The sequence below is a fragment of the Oncorhynchus mykiss genome, chromosome 17 (assembly GCF_013265735.2).
Source record: "Oncorhynchus mykiss isolate Arlee chromosome 17, USDA_OmykA_1.1, whole genome shotgun sequence".
Taxonomy (NCBI): domain Eukaryota; kingdom Metazoa; phylum Chordata; class Actinopteri; order Salmoniformes; family Salmonidae; genus Oncorhynchus; species Oncorhynchus mykiss.
Genome location: NC_048581.1, coordinates 33,504,968 through 33,517,585, shown reverse-complemented (window position 1 = coordinate 33,517,585; position 12,618 = coordinate 33,504,968). Strand labels below are relative to the sequence as shown.

Genomic DNA, 12,618 nt, shown 5'->3' with positions numbered 1-12,618 from the left:
TTACACTTCAATTCTAAATCAAGCTCTACATGGACACTGCATTAGGAAAAGCTTGTAGTGTATGTGTCTGTTTTAACACAGATATAGCCTGAACATTGAGTGAACCATTGTCTGAAATAGATTGAACGAACTGGTTTTGCCTTGAACAATTCGATTTTAATATTTAACGTATTTTCATGATGTTCCTTCTCCCACTAGGTGATGCCCTTGCCACACAGACCAGTGACCAACCAGCCAGAGATTAAAGTGGCCCTAAACGTAAAGCGTCTCAGAATAGGAGTGCTGATCTAGGATTAGTTTGCCTTTTAGAACAAAATTAATAAGATTATATGGACAGATCCTAGATCAGCACTCCTACTCTGAGATGCTTTGTGGGATACGGACACAGATCTAGGATCAGCTTATTCTCCCCCTTTTCCAACTTTGACTCCAGATGGACTTTTACTTCACATTTCCGCAGTGACAGAGGATCATCGTGTACAAGCAGCAGAGGTGGAAAAAGTACTCAATTGTCACACCTTAATAGAAAATGACTCAAGTAAAAGTGAAAGTCACCCAGTAACATATTACTTGAGTAAAAGTCCAAAAGTATTTGGTTTAAAATATACTTAAATGTCAAAAGTAAAAGTAGAAACCATTTCAAATTCCTAATAATAAGCAAACCAGGTGAATGAGCCAATTGGAAGCTGGGGATGATTAGGTGGCCATGATGGTATGAGGGCCAGATTGGGAATTTAGCCAGGGCATCAAGGTTAACACCCCTACTCTTATGATACGTGCCATGGTATGTTTAGTGACCACAGAGTCAGGACACCCGATTAACTTCACATACCAAAGACAGATTTCCACTCAATAATTGATGGATGTCAATGGCCAATGGAGGGCCGAAACACTATAGTCTTTTTTGTGACTCTTTCCATTGGTTACTGGCTGTTAACACAACTTGAGTGTATATGATACAACATAAAACAATATAACATTACTGTATTGAAGAAATCAGACATGTAGAGTCACAAATAGTGCAATACACTGAACTGAATGGACTTACCCCATTGAATACCATACAAGATGATCAAAATGTATTTGCTCTGTCTTTAATGCCACTTGGTGTCTTATTTCTTTCAACCGTGTATGAATTGCATGCAGGGCACATAAACTGCTATTTTAATCTGCTGTACAGTAGACTATCACTTATCATTTTAATCACTTTTGTAAAAAAGAAAAGAAAAATAGAAATAAAGCAAAGAATTTGCAGCTTCTTCATATTGAATTGAAGTAGTTTGTCATTAGTTGTAATAAAGATACCTTTTTCAGGTTATCATGAAGTTCTAGGAGTAGATGTTTTAGATGGTCAGGCTCAGATATATTCACTTTATTACTATTACAAAAAGCAAGACAACTTGTAGTCCAATTCGTGGCTCTGCAAACTTCCAGTTGGGGCCAGTAATGGACCATTTAAGAGCCTTCATTTATATAGGCTACTTTATCTGGACACAATCTAGGCCATTACGTAATTCATTGTCGAGCAGCACTGGAAAGATAGTGTCACTACTATTATTTATACTCATTTTTCATTATTGTATGCTCATTCTTTCTGCATTATTTGTGAATATGTTTCAGTAATTACAAGTGATGATTGACATCTCAGAGAACAAACGAGCCAACACGTCACGGTAGGTCAGCCTATCCCTAAACAAATGACCGCATGGGGGAGGCGGGACTTCTTCCGATTCTGCCAGCGCGACTCAACAGAAACTAGTTGTATTAGACACACAGCTAGGCCTATTGATACAGTTCATGAATTGTAGGGACGGGGCTTTGTCTAGTTACAATTGCATAAAGTCACTGATAAAGACAGTTTATTATTCAACTAGGATGTTAAGCCTGCAAGTTAATCGTTTTGGATAAAATGGGATTGGATATCTAGATCTCGTCGGAGGTAAGATATTTTTCATTGAGGTTTTGCTTTTTTTTGTTGTAGAAGTAATTCGATTAAAGTAGCCAAACTTATAAGAATAACTAAGGCATACATTGATTTAAACTGTTCAAATTGTATCATAACCGAATGCTGCTTTATGAGTCGGCCTGACCATCTAAATCTGGTTTCGAATGGTAAAAACAACAGCGAGATCTGAAAAGGGTCTTCGATTCTATTGTGCTGTGAGTTCGCTCTCAACAGCGGGCTCTCTAGCCCAAATGACATTAACTTTTCATTAGAAGCAAAACACCGTTCATAAATTATAAACTGGACTGATATTTTGTAGCCAGAATTGATACAATACGGCTTCGTGATTCTACGAATAACATTGCTCGCGCAACTTCAACTTATTTCCTTTGAGTCCAATTGTGATTGTTTGCAAAACTCACTGCATGTTCTGTTGGAAGAAGTAAAAACAGTGGTGCCTGGAGAAGTGGGTATACAAACATTTTGCCAAAATTACACTAATATTTTTGTGAAGAATTCTGAAAAAGTGACACACACCTAAAATGATAAATCCCAAGCTGTGCATGTAGGCTTAAGGCGTCCACATACTTCCCATCTGGAACAGTTCGTGCATATATTAAGAAATGTTACGTTTGTCTTCCGCGAGTTTTTTCGGCTGTTCGTGCGCACATTTCTTTTCTTGAGGGAAGCCGAAGTCCGTAGCCGAAGATAACGCCCCTTCATTAGTGATTGGTCGAAAGTAGGGATTCTTCAATGAATTTTGTAATTCAAGGACTAATGTTTTTATGCAGAAAAATGCAATTGAAAAATACTGCACCTAACATCTTATATGTAAAATTGTCCAACTACGATCTCATTGACAATTTTTTTTTTTTTAATTAATGACATTTCTTCAGTTATCTTAGATTAATTCAGACTATTTTGAGGAAGTGTATGTGGTACGGCGTTTCAAGATACAGCTTTTTTTTTTTTTCAAGCGAAGGTCTTATAAGGGAGTATGCAAGCACCCTAGTTTGGTTCGCCTAGCCAAAACATGCAGAAGGCTTAAAGGAGTCTGCATACTTCCCGTCCGAAATAATGACATTTTGTGATGTTTTGGTCTTCAGCAAGGGTTTCTTCGGCTGTTTGTGCGCGCAATTTTTTTGTTGTTGAGGAAAGCCGAATTTCGGTAGCCAAAGTCTACGCCCCTTTTGTCGGTCATTGGTCAACAGTAGGGATTCTCAAATTAAGTGGGTTTTTTTTGTCATTCAAGGATAGACTACTTGTTTTCATGCATATTTTTTCACTTGAGAAATACTGCACCAAAAAACTTTGTTGTATTTCAAATTGCGAGATTAAGATCTCCTCAGCTAAAAAGTCAAACTTAATGACAGATTTCTTGAGTTATGGTGGAGTTTTGTTATGAGCCCCGACACTCGTTCTGAACTTTTAACCTTTTTTTATTATTTCACCTTTATTTAACCAGGTAGGCCAGTTGAGAACAAGTTCTCATTTACAACTGTGACCTGGCCAAGATAAAGCAAAGCAGTGCGACACAAACAACAACACAGTGTTACACATGGAATAAACAAACATGCAGTAAATAATACAGTTGAAAGTTCTATACAAAGTGTGTGCAAATGAGGTAGGATAAGGGGGGTGAGGCAATAAATAGGCCATAATGGCGAAATAATTACAATATAGCAATTAAACACTGGAGTGATAGATGTGCAGAAGATGAGTGTGCAAGTAGAGATACTGGGGTGCAAATGAGCAAAATAAATAACAGTATGGGGGATGAGGTAGTTGGGTGGGCTATTTACAGATGGGCTATGTACATGTGCAGTGAGCTGTGAGCTGCTCTGACAGCTGGTGCTTAAAGTTAGTGAAGGGTATATGAGTCTCCAGCTTTTTTCTTTTCCAAGTTCGTTCCAGTCATTGACAGCAGAGATCTGGAAGGAAAGGCAGCCAAAGTATGAATTGTCTTTGGGGGTGACCAGTGAGATATACCTGCTGGAGCGCGTGCTTCGGATGGGTGCTGCTTAACATGCATTGCTTGTGGTACAGTTTTAAAGTATAACGACCTTATCTTTCATATCAGCGAGAAATGTTCCATTGATACGCACCTTTTATAGGTTTAGTGTTCCCACAAGGCCATATCGCCGTGTTCCAGGAAGTGTTTACAGAAGAAATACTTAAGACAGAGGGACCACTGTGCTATTTAGCTATCTAACATGCTCCGAACACCTGTGTGTAACAGAAGAAGGCTGCTAGAAACGTCACATTAGCTACAACTGTGATAAAGCTGGTTAAAACACTGTATTTTGCGTTTGTGAAATTATTTTGTTGGGATATGAAAGTAAAGTGGTTTATGTTTCTAGGACCGTATTGCAATTAGATGGTGCATTTGGCTGTTTTGGCAGTCAGAGCCAGTCTCTGAAAATAACATGACGTCCTTTGACCTTTAGGAGTAACGGAAACGTTAGGCTTCTTAAGAGTACATCTTGGGCCTGCTAATAGTAGACCTACTATTGAAACGCATAAATAAGTCTGTCAACTGAGTCAGAAATTCACAGGTTTCAGATTTGCGCCATGTTTTTTTCTTGAGTTTTCGCTCACACTTAAAAAATAAATATATATAAGATCTAATAAGATAAGATCTAATGTTGTTGTCCACAAAAATGCGTAAACTACATCAGGAGACAACTTTTGAGATCTGGGACAAATCTAAGACATTTTTTATTTTTGAATGTAGTTACCCTTTATTTCAAGGGCTCTGGTACCTAACACTGGTTAGTGGTGGTTCCGTAGCACATGAGATGGAGTTTGCAAAACAAATGGCTACTGGATTGATAATAATAATCATGATAATATTTGCAAGGTAGGCATAGGCTACGTTGTTGCTAGGTAATGTTTAATTGAGAAGGTTTTTGGGAAAGCCTTTCCATCTACCTGAGGACGTTTAGGCCTGTCATTAGCATTGCTATATTTTTCCTGTTCTTTAATTGTTTGAAACCTGGACATTTTATTTCATATTATGAGGCATTTCTTACCATGCTTCAAAGTAGACTATAGGCAAAATGTATTTTATAAAGCTTTCCTCATGCGTTTTCCTGTTCAATTGGTTTTCTTTCTACTTTCTTTCATTGTCTAGCAGCCAAAGGCATTGTCCTAGTCATATTAGCAACCCATGGTGGTTCTTTCATCTTTAGATCCCTTTCTACATTTCAAATGGATGTTTCTGTCTCTGATGGTATCCATCCTGGGCATGATATGTATCCTGGGCATTAAGAAGTGAATATACGCAATGACCACTGAAAAATAAATGGTTATACGCCGTATACTTGCGTATACCCTCCACTACACCACTGAGTATAACTTCTCAAATTGGCTAAGTTTGCTCTACACGCCATTTTGTATAGTTTCTAATGAAACTGTCCTAAGTATGTAGGCTGTTGCTAACAATTGTGTTTTGATCGCTTAATAATGATAACATAGTGATATCATCACTATGCTATCAAAATAAGTCTCATACACACAAGCGTACATGAGGACAATTTGTCAACTGTTCTAGCTGGTACCTGTGTAAGGGTTTGGGTTATGTTGAAGCCATGTCTGTTTCTTCTACCTAGTGTGGTAGTGCTAACCTTGACAGCTGTTGTCTTCATCAGCCTACAATGCGGTACTTTTGATTTCAGACTTTTGGAGAAACGCCGGCCAAGTACAGCTGCATATAGCTCGCTGATGTGTTGCGTGTTTGAGATGTCAAACACAATGACTTGTGAAGTGGTTTATCGGTCATGAGAGAACGAATCTGACAGAAATGCTCAACTTTGAAAAAGGAGTGTTGTTTTCTCCAGGATAGACCTTGGTAGTTCAAGAGGCAGCCAAGAATACAGTAGCCTAGATTATCATTCAAACCGAGTTCACAATGCAAAATCATCTCCGTATGCTTGGTCAAGTCAAGATCCCTTTTTGTTTTGGGGATTTTGGGGACTTAATATTTCGGAAAACCTATGAGGATCCCTACAAAAAAATGGCTATGGCAACAAGGGAAGTGCTGTGGTCCTTTGGCTCCCAAAATCCATCCACCCATGAACATGCCTAAAATGCTCATAACTGGCAACCAATACTAGCCTGCATACCCTCCTCATATGGCTAAAATCAATAGCATTTGTATTGCCAAGCGCCTGAGAAGACAAGCTTAAGGGTGATTTGTTTGGCCAGATTAGCTCCTTTTATCTGAATTTGCAAAAGTGCCTGTCAGCACTCAAGCCCGCTCAATGGGACTCCAAGTTTCTTTACTGGCGGCAGCTAATTAAAAAGCATAGCTTTTGTTTCCACTCAGTTTTCTAATCCTTTTCCTGGAATGCTGGACAGCTGAGACGAGCCAAGCCCGTTTATAGATGCAGTCCACACTCCAGAGCGGTGTATTCAGTGTATTTTATGTATGCATTAAGGTACCCTTAAGCAGGCCAGGGAAAGTCGTTCCCTCTGCAAGGTGTTCACTGTAGATGAAAGTAATCCACAAATCCCTATCTGCATTTCCCTTTTCCTTCTCCCCACTCTTGATGTTTGAAAACCCAGAGTACTTCTTACTGTAGGGCATTGGAGTGTAATGTTAGCTGGATCTGTTGTTTGCGAGTCGAGTTTCTCTAGTTATCTCAATACTTTGTACTCCTGCCTCTTTGGTTCCCCCGGGGAGGTTAAATAATTGGAGTGTGATCTCATCACCAGCATCCTACATGGTAGGGAAGATCATGTGCATAGTTTGCATGATTATAGATAATTGAGTGAGAGAGAATCAATCCGGATGTGTTTTGTGTTCCTCCAAACAAGGTCAAGAGAGGAAGGACTAAGTGCCATACTCCTGTAGAGTAAACAAGTTATCCTATTGTCCTTCACTTGACCTTTTACTTACCCTGCCCAGTAGTGTACTGCACATATTTCAATTCCTAACCAGGTGTCTGCAACTTTGTGCCACACACTTTTCTTTCTCTATACAAAAATCCTGTCTAGTGCAGAACAGGAAAATGGCCACTGGCGATAGGTTAGTCTGCACATCGAATCATCCACATGTGTAACCTGAGTGCAGGCCAGCTTGTAGACCTATTTCAATGTGCATGACTAGAAAGGCTGCAGTGATAGTGTTACAGACAAGGGTTTTTAGAACTGGGTAAACTCATTTTAAAACGGCCTTTATCAGCTCTGTTATGACCCGGTATTGGGTAACAAGGGAATGCATGGACGCAGACTGGGATTAGCGAGCCGGGGCCATCTGTGCGAAGGACAGCGGTAGCCAGGCCTTTTCTTGGTGTCCCCTGCATGGAGTCCGGAAGTCTCTGCTGGAACCCCCGTTGACGTCCTTATGCATCTGGGCCACCCTGGGATCTTTAATGATTTGATTTCACCATGGAGCTGGAGGGAGGAGCTGCCTCCACAATCACCTCCCTTCATTCCCCAATTCTCCATACCACAGGAGAAAGGAGACTGTAGCCAGGCAGGCGCCACTCCTCTGTAAACTCCACAGAGAGTTAAGTTGCAGGTCGATGAAGAAACATCTCCTTCCCCATGATCGCAGCAGAGAGCCCTAAAGAGGTGATGCCAGCTCAGGGAAAGGCATCTCACTTCTGCTCTACTGCTCGCGGTGACATTCAAACGTGAATCACCTGGTTTTAGCACCCTGCTTTGCCAGCCCAGCTAGTCAGTCACAGGGGCCATGGCCCTGGCAGGGTGAAAAATGAGATTAACAGGTTTACCAGTGCAGACGGCTTTAGTCGCTCATCTTGTTTGTGTGTTTCATCTATTATCAGCTGTAATTACTATACGGCGACCGTGGTGTCTGGGCTGGCTCCATAAACTGGTCAGGTGACTTAGGTCACAGACCACGGTCAAGGTTTAAGTTCAATTAAGTGGATTGGCTTAATTTAAGTGAAGGAGTTAAAACAATAAAATATTTAAACACTGAGGCAACCTTTTTGATGAACTTTCTACTTTTAGCGTTTCGAAGAATGCAAACATAATTTCTGGTGTGTAATATGTCAGCATTTCTTCATAGCTATGGCTCCGTGGGTCCTTGTAGAAATAACAATGACTTGAATCAACACTACTGCTATTCTAATATACTCCTGTAAGGAAGGATAACATTTAGCCTACTCTTGTGTGGTAACCCCATTCCCAGTCTCTGTAACAGTTTGGAGCCTCTACGCTATCATCTGAAATTCTCTCTAGCCAGCACCACAGACTCCCAAGGGAGTGGATCAAGCTGCTGGCAAGGCCTTTCCCAAACATGCAGCCATCTGCCTTCGACACCTGACACCATAGCCCACACTGCAATCCATTTCGACTTCCCCTCAGAGACACGTTCGTTTCTATTAAAGACGGTTTAAAAACTGACGACCAAGCATTATCACCACCAATAGAATAGATAGCCCATCATCCACACATTCCTTCCTTTTCTGGGTGAAAAAGAAAATCTGTTGACAACATGTTTAATATTTGAAAATGGCTGTGGATTTCTATGAATGTGGACCACTCAAGTGTGCCTGAATGCTTGTGTGCTTTGGCTGGGGAAGCTTTTAATCAACCTCCAACTGCAGTACCTACTGGATGCGTTGCAAATTAAATGTGACAAATGGATGCTGTGTGGGGTTTTTTTGCTGACAAGTATAATTGAGGACTTTGGGCATTTTGTAAATGTATTTGTTTTAATTGGTTTGTGCAAAGGGTATTTTTGACTGATGTGCTGAGAGTTTATTTTCGTAACATTTTAATTTGGCTGAATGTATGATTATTGAAATCTTTGAGTTGGTAGTAATAATAGGCCAGGGCTGATACAGTTGCTAAGTACACCCTTTGTTTCCAGAGTGCTCAGTATAGGTAATTTTTAAGATCTTAAGACATTTTGAACTTTACATCAGACTACTAACAAAGACAAGTGCAACGTTGCTCAAAACGAACTGTGTTTAAAGTAGACAGCCACCTCTAATTTCCCCACGGTTGAAGGTGTTTTCAGGATGTCAGCAAACGCCTCCGGGTGAAAATGTGAAGAATTTCACCTCTTAATAAACCTCTAATTGACAGGCACTATCCTCGGTTGGTGTCCACTGGGGAACCACAAAACAACGAATCGAGCTTGATAGGTCTATGAAAAGGAAGAGCAGACTTATGCTATTGTAGAAACATCTGCCAAAAGGTTGGTGAAGCAACACCAGTAGTTGTCACGGATGTGTATGCTATAGAAAAGCAATCAACAGACAGTGGGTTTATTTAGCGTTATGGCACTTGGAGGCCTTCGTAACCATTGAGTAGCGATGAGCTACAAAGCAGTAGAGTGGGTGTCTACAGAGACGAGCATCTGGGGCTTGTCTTAACTGGTCAAATCAAAAAGGTTAGCATATTTGGTCACCTTCTCGTTTTAAGTTATCTATTGGATCTTGACAGCTGTGCTGACAAGTTTCTTGTGTCTTTCTCTTTAACACTTTAGTAATGGAGTTGAGGATTGGGCAAGGCTTTTTTTCAGATGACAGTGTCAGTGACAATGGTTCTGCAATTATTAGTGAATGACAAGTGACTGTTGTTGTATTAATGCATACATTAGCCCTTGGGGTACATTACTCTCCATTTCTATGCTTTGCGTCTCATTTTTTTGCTCGATTTACTAATCGTAGTTTATTACATTTAGTCCCTCAGAGCTATCAACTCCAAATGAGAATCCCACAGTTTGTGTTATTTCAGCAACGACATGGGAACCATTTTAGTATTTCCATTTTTCATTGCCAGGGGAGACAATAACTTTCGAGCCATTTGTCTAAGAATTAATGAGGATGTAGACTAAATGTCCCCGCGATGACAATAGAGTACAAATGATGTTGTTTGTGGCCTACAATTCCCTCCTTATACTGATGTGATTTCCCATGACATTTCTATTTTTCTTTGTGGGTTTGTTTGTGTGGGTGGATGATGAGCCGTATATCCTAAATTAATTTATGTAATCCTCCTTAACCTTTCTCTTGTGCTGTAAAGGAAGAGTTGTTTGCTCTGACTGCTTTAATAGGAAAGTATTGTTATTCTTTGTAATTTACAGTGGATGGTGATAAATAATAGTGCAACAATATTCATTTTCTGGAATACACTATCATTAGAATGATTTTTGGGATAATGACAGAATGACACTGGGTGGGTTATGGCATAGACCCATTTGTAGACAGGAACCAATTTCATGGGGTGGCAGATGGACTCATGATTTTGGGGGTCAAGGTGCAAGTGCCCTCAACGTGGCTGACCCACGTCTGTCAATTATAGTTTAAAATTCAATCAATGATTTTCCTAGTTAATTAAAGGTTAAAATAAATAAAAAATCAGAAGGTTGCAATAAAGCCTTTTTCTGTTTGTTTTGCTCCCAGAGCGATGTATTCACATAATCCCTATAGGTTGCTGACGTCGAACTGTGATAGGTCACTCACATAACCCTTGTATAACCCCGGGAATCCTCCGATTCTCTGAGGACTTGCATGTCGAAATTAAAAGTCCTGTAAATGACCAGTCACTGCCCTGAAGTTCTCCCCTTAGTGTCGCTAAGTTACTAAGTCTTTAGAAGGGCTTGCACCTGTATAGCTGTCTTCCAAATTAAATATTTGTAAAAGATGAAAAGGAAATAAAAATGTTCTTTATAGTCATATTTTTCAATCTTTCAGATAAAAACAAAAACGAAGCCCGCCTTACCAGTTATTTTCATATAAAGTCAGAAAAGCAAAGTCTGCCATGTCATTGACCCAGAAGTCAAGCTTGTGATAACCTCTGGCCATGCTACGGTTAACTGCAGGTCCTCTGAGGCGAGACAACCTGGGGGAATGTGTTGTGTTTTCTCTGGCCCAGAGCAGAAGGGGCTTACTGGCCCCAGCCTTGAACGGGAGATAAAAAGAAGATTACCGGCCTTCCCTCCCTGCATTCCTTCCCCTCATTGAGGCGAAAGTACCATCTCAATAGGAAGCCCTCTGGAAGCCCTCTGGGATCTGCTTTGACATTCCTGGTTCACTTGACTCTTCTATCTCCACTGATATCGTTTATGAATTGGGATGGGAAGTCATCTCATCAAGTGCTGGCGAGCAGAGCTGGCTGAGGGAATTGATGTGGTGTGCTGATATTGGCAGGAAGTTGTTTGTCGCCGGTAGCTTTAATTAAAGGGCGACTACTAGCAAACACAAATTCAGTCTTTGTGAACATTTTTGGCAGACAAATTCAAAAGGTAGAAAAAGATGACACCATATTGGTGGTTCAGCTATTATAGGAACCAAGAAGGACTTAGTTGGTTGGAGGATAGTGCTTGGAACACCAAGGGTGTGGGTTTTATTCCCTTTTAGGCCACATGTATTGGAGGCCTAAGTGGCTTTGAATGCTAAACAACCGTATTGCCCTAATGGTTTTGATTACTGTCACAGTGGTGGCTTGCATGTTAGAGGAATGATCTGAATCAGACAATTTTGTCTTATTCAGGCTATCAGACTAATGCATGCCTACCAACTAGGGCCGGGTGATGTACAGAATTATACACCGACACTCACAACAAAGACAAACGGCAACTTCTTCCTTTCCGAACACAAGCAGTTTCAACTCCCTATTTGCTTTTGAGGTTTATCCACAAACTTATGTGCTAGCTGTCTAGTCTGTTTTTTTCATAAATTCGCATAAAAATACACATTTATGTAAGGAATTGGCAACTCGTTCTGAGAAATAAGGATCTTATCCAGGTAGGCCACTTGATTTCAATATCTTAAAGTGAACAGGCTATGTTGTTCAAACAGTTGGAGATGGACAGGAGGGTGTATTCATAACAGTTCAAATGTTCTACCTTGTTAGCAAGCAAATAGATCCATGTTGTCTAGACTTGTATAAAGATGAGCTGTCTACTCACAAGCACGTGGCCTTGTCCTTGAGGGCTTGTGTATGAGACCTGTGTTCTACAACGCCTGCTACAACAAGTTGGTAATTATTAGTGGATGTGCATGGTTCTGATTAAATTTGTAACCTAAAATTGATTTTTCGATAGACATACTTGAAAGCCAGATCAGTGATTGTTGCAAAAAAGCAGGTTAATAATTAAACTATTTGTGGGTGTTATGATTGTGGAATGCTTATACACGGCTCCAAAAAAATAAAGGGAACACTAAAATAACACATCCTAGATCTGAATGAATGAAATATTATTCTTAAATACTTTTTTCTTTACATAGTTGAATGTGCTGACAACAAAATCACACAAAAACTATCAATGAAAATCAAATTTATCAACCCATGGAGGTCTGGATTTGGAGTCACACTCAAAATTAAAGTGGAAAACCACACTACAGGTTGATCCAACTTTGATGTAATGTCCTTAAAACAAGTCAAAATGAGGTGCAGAGTGTGTGTGGCCTCCATGTGCCTGTATGACCTCCCTACAACACCTGGGCATGCTCCTGATGAGGTGGCGGATGGTCTCCTGAGGGATCTCCTCCCAGACCTGGAGCACATGGAGGGCTGTGCGGCCCCCCAAAGAAATACCACCCCACACCATGACTGACCCACCGCCAAACCAGTCATGCTGGAGGATGTTGCAGGCAGCAGAACCTTCTCCACGGCGTCTCCAGACTGTCACGTCTGTCACGTGCTCAGTGTGAACCTGCTTTCATCTGTGTCAACCTGCTTTCATCTGT

The 12,618-nt window shown here is 40.5% G+C and overlaps 2 protein-coding genes across 5 annotated transcripts in view; both read left to right on the top strand.

Annotated features, from left to right (window-relative positions):
- LOC110493764 overlaps positions 1–1,266 on the top strand; it is a 38,203-nt gene extending 36,937 nt beyond the window's left edge. For both annotated transcript variants that reach the window (XM_021568228.2, XM_036949755.1), the window contains exon 19: positions 199–1,266. The gene's annotated coding sequence lies outside the window, so the exon portion shown is untranslated. The remainder of the gene's footprint in view (positions 1–198) is intronic.
- Positions 1,267–1,719: 453 nt separating this feature from the next.
- LOC110493763 (signal-induced proliferation-associated 1-like protein 2) overlaps positions 1,720–12,618 on the top strand; it is a 102,757-nt gene continuing 91,858 nt past the window's right edge. For 2 of the 3 annotated variants that reach the window (XM_036949754.1, XM_036949752.1), the window contains exon 1: positions 1,720–1,939. The gene's annotated coding sequence lies outside the window, so the exon portion shown is untranslated. The remainder of the gene's footprint in view (positions 1,940–12,618) is intronic. The other variant, XM_036949753.1, reaches the window with a different exon arrangement.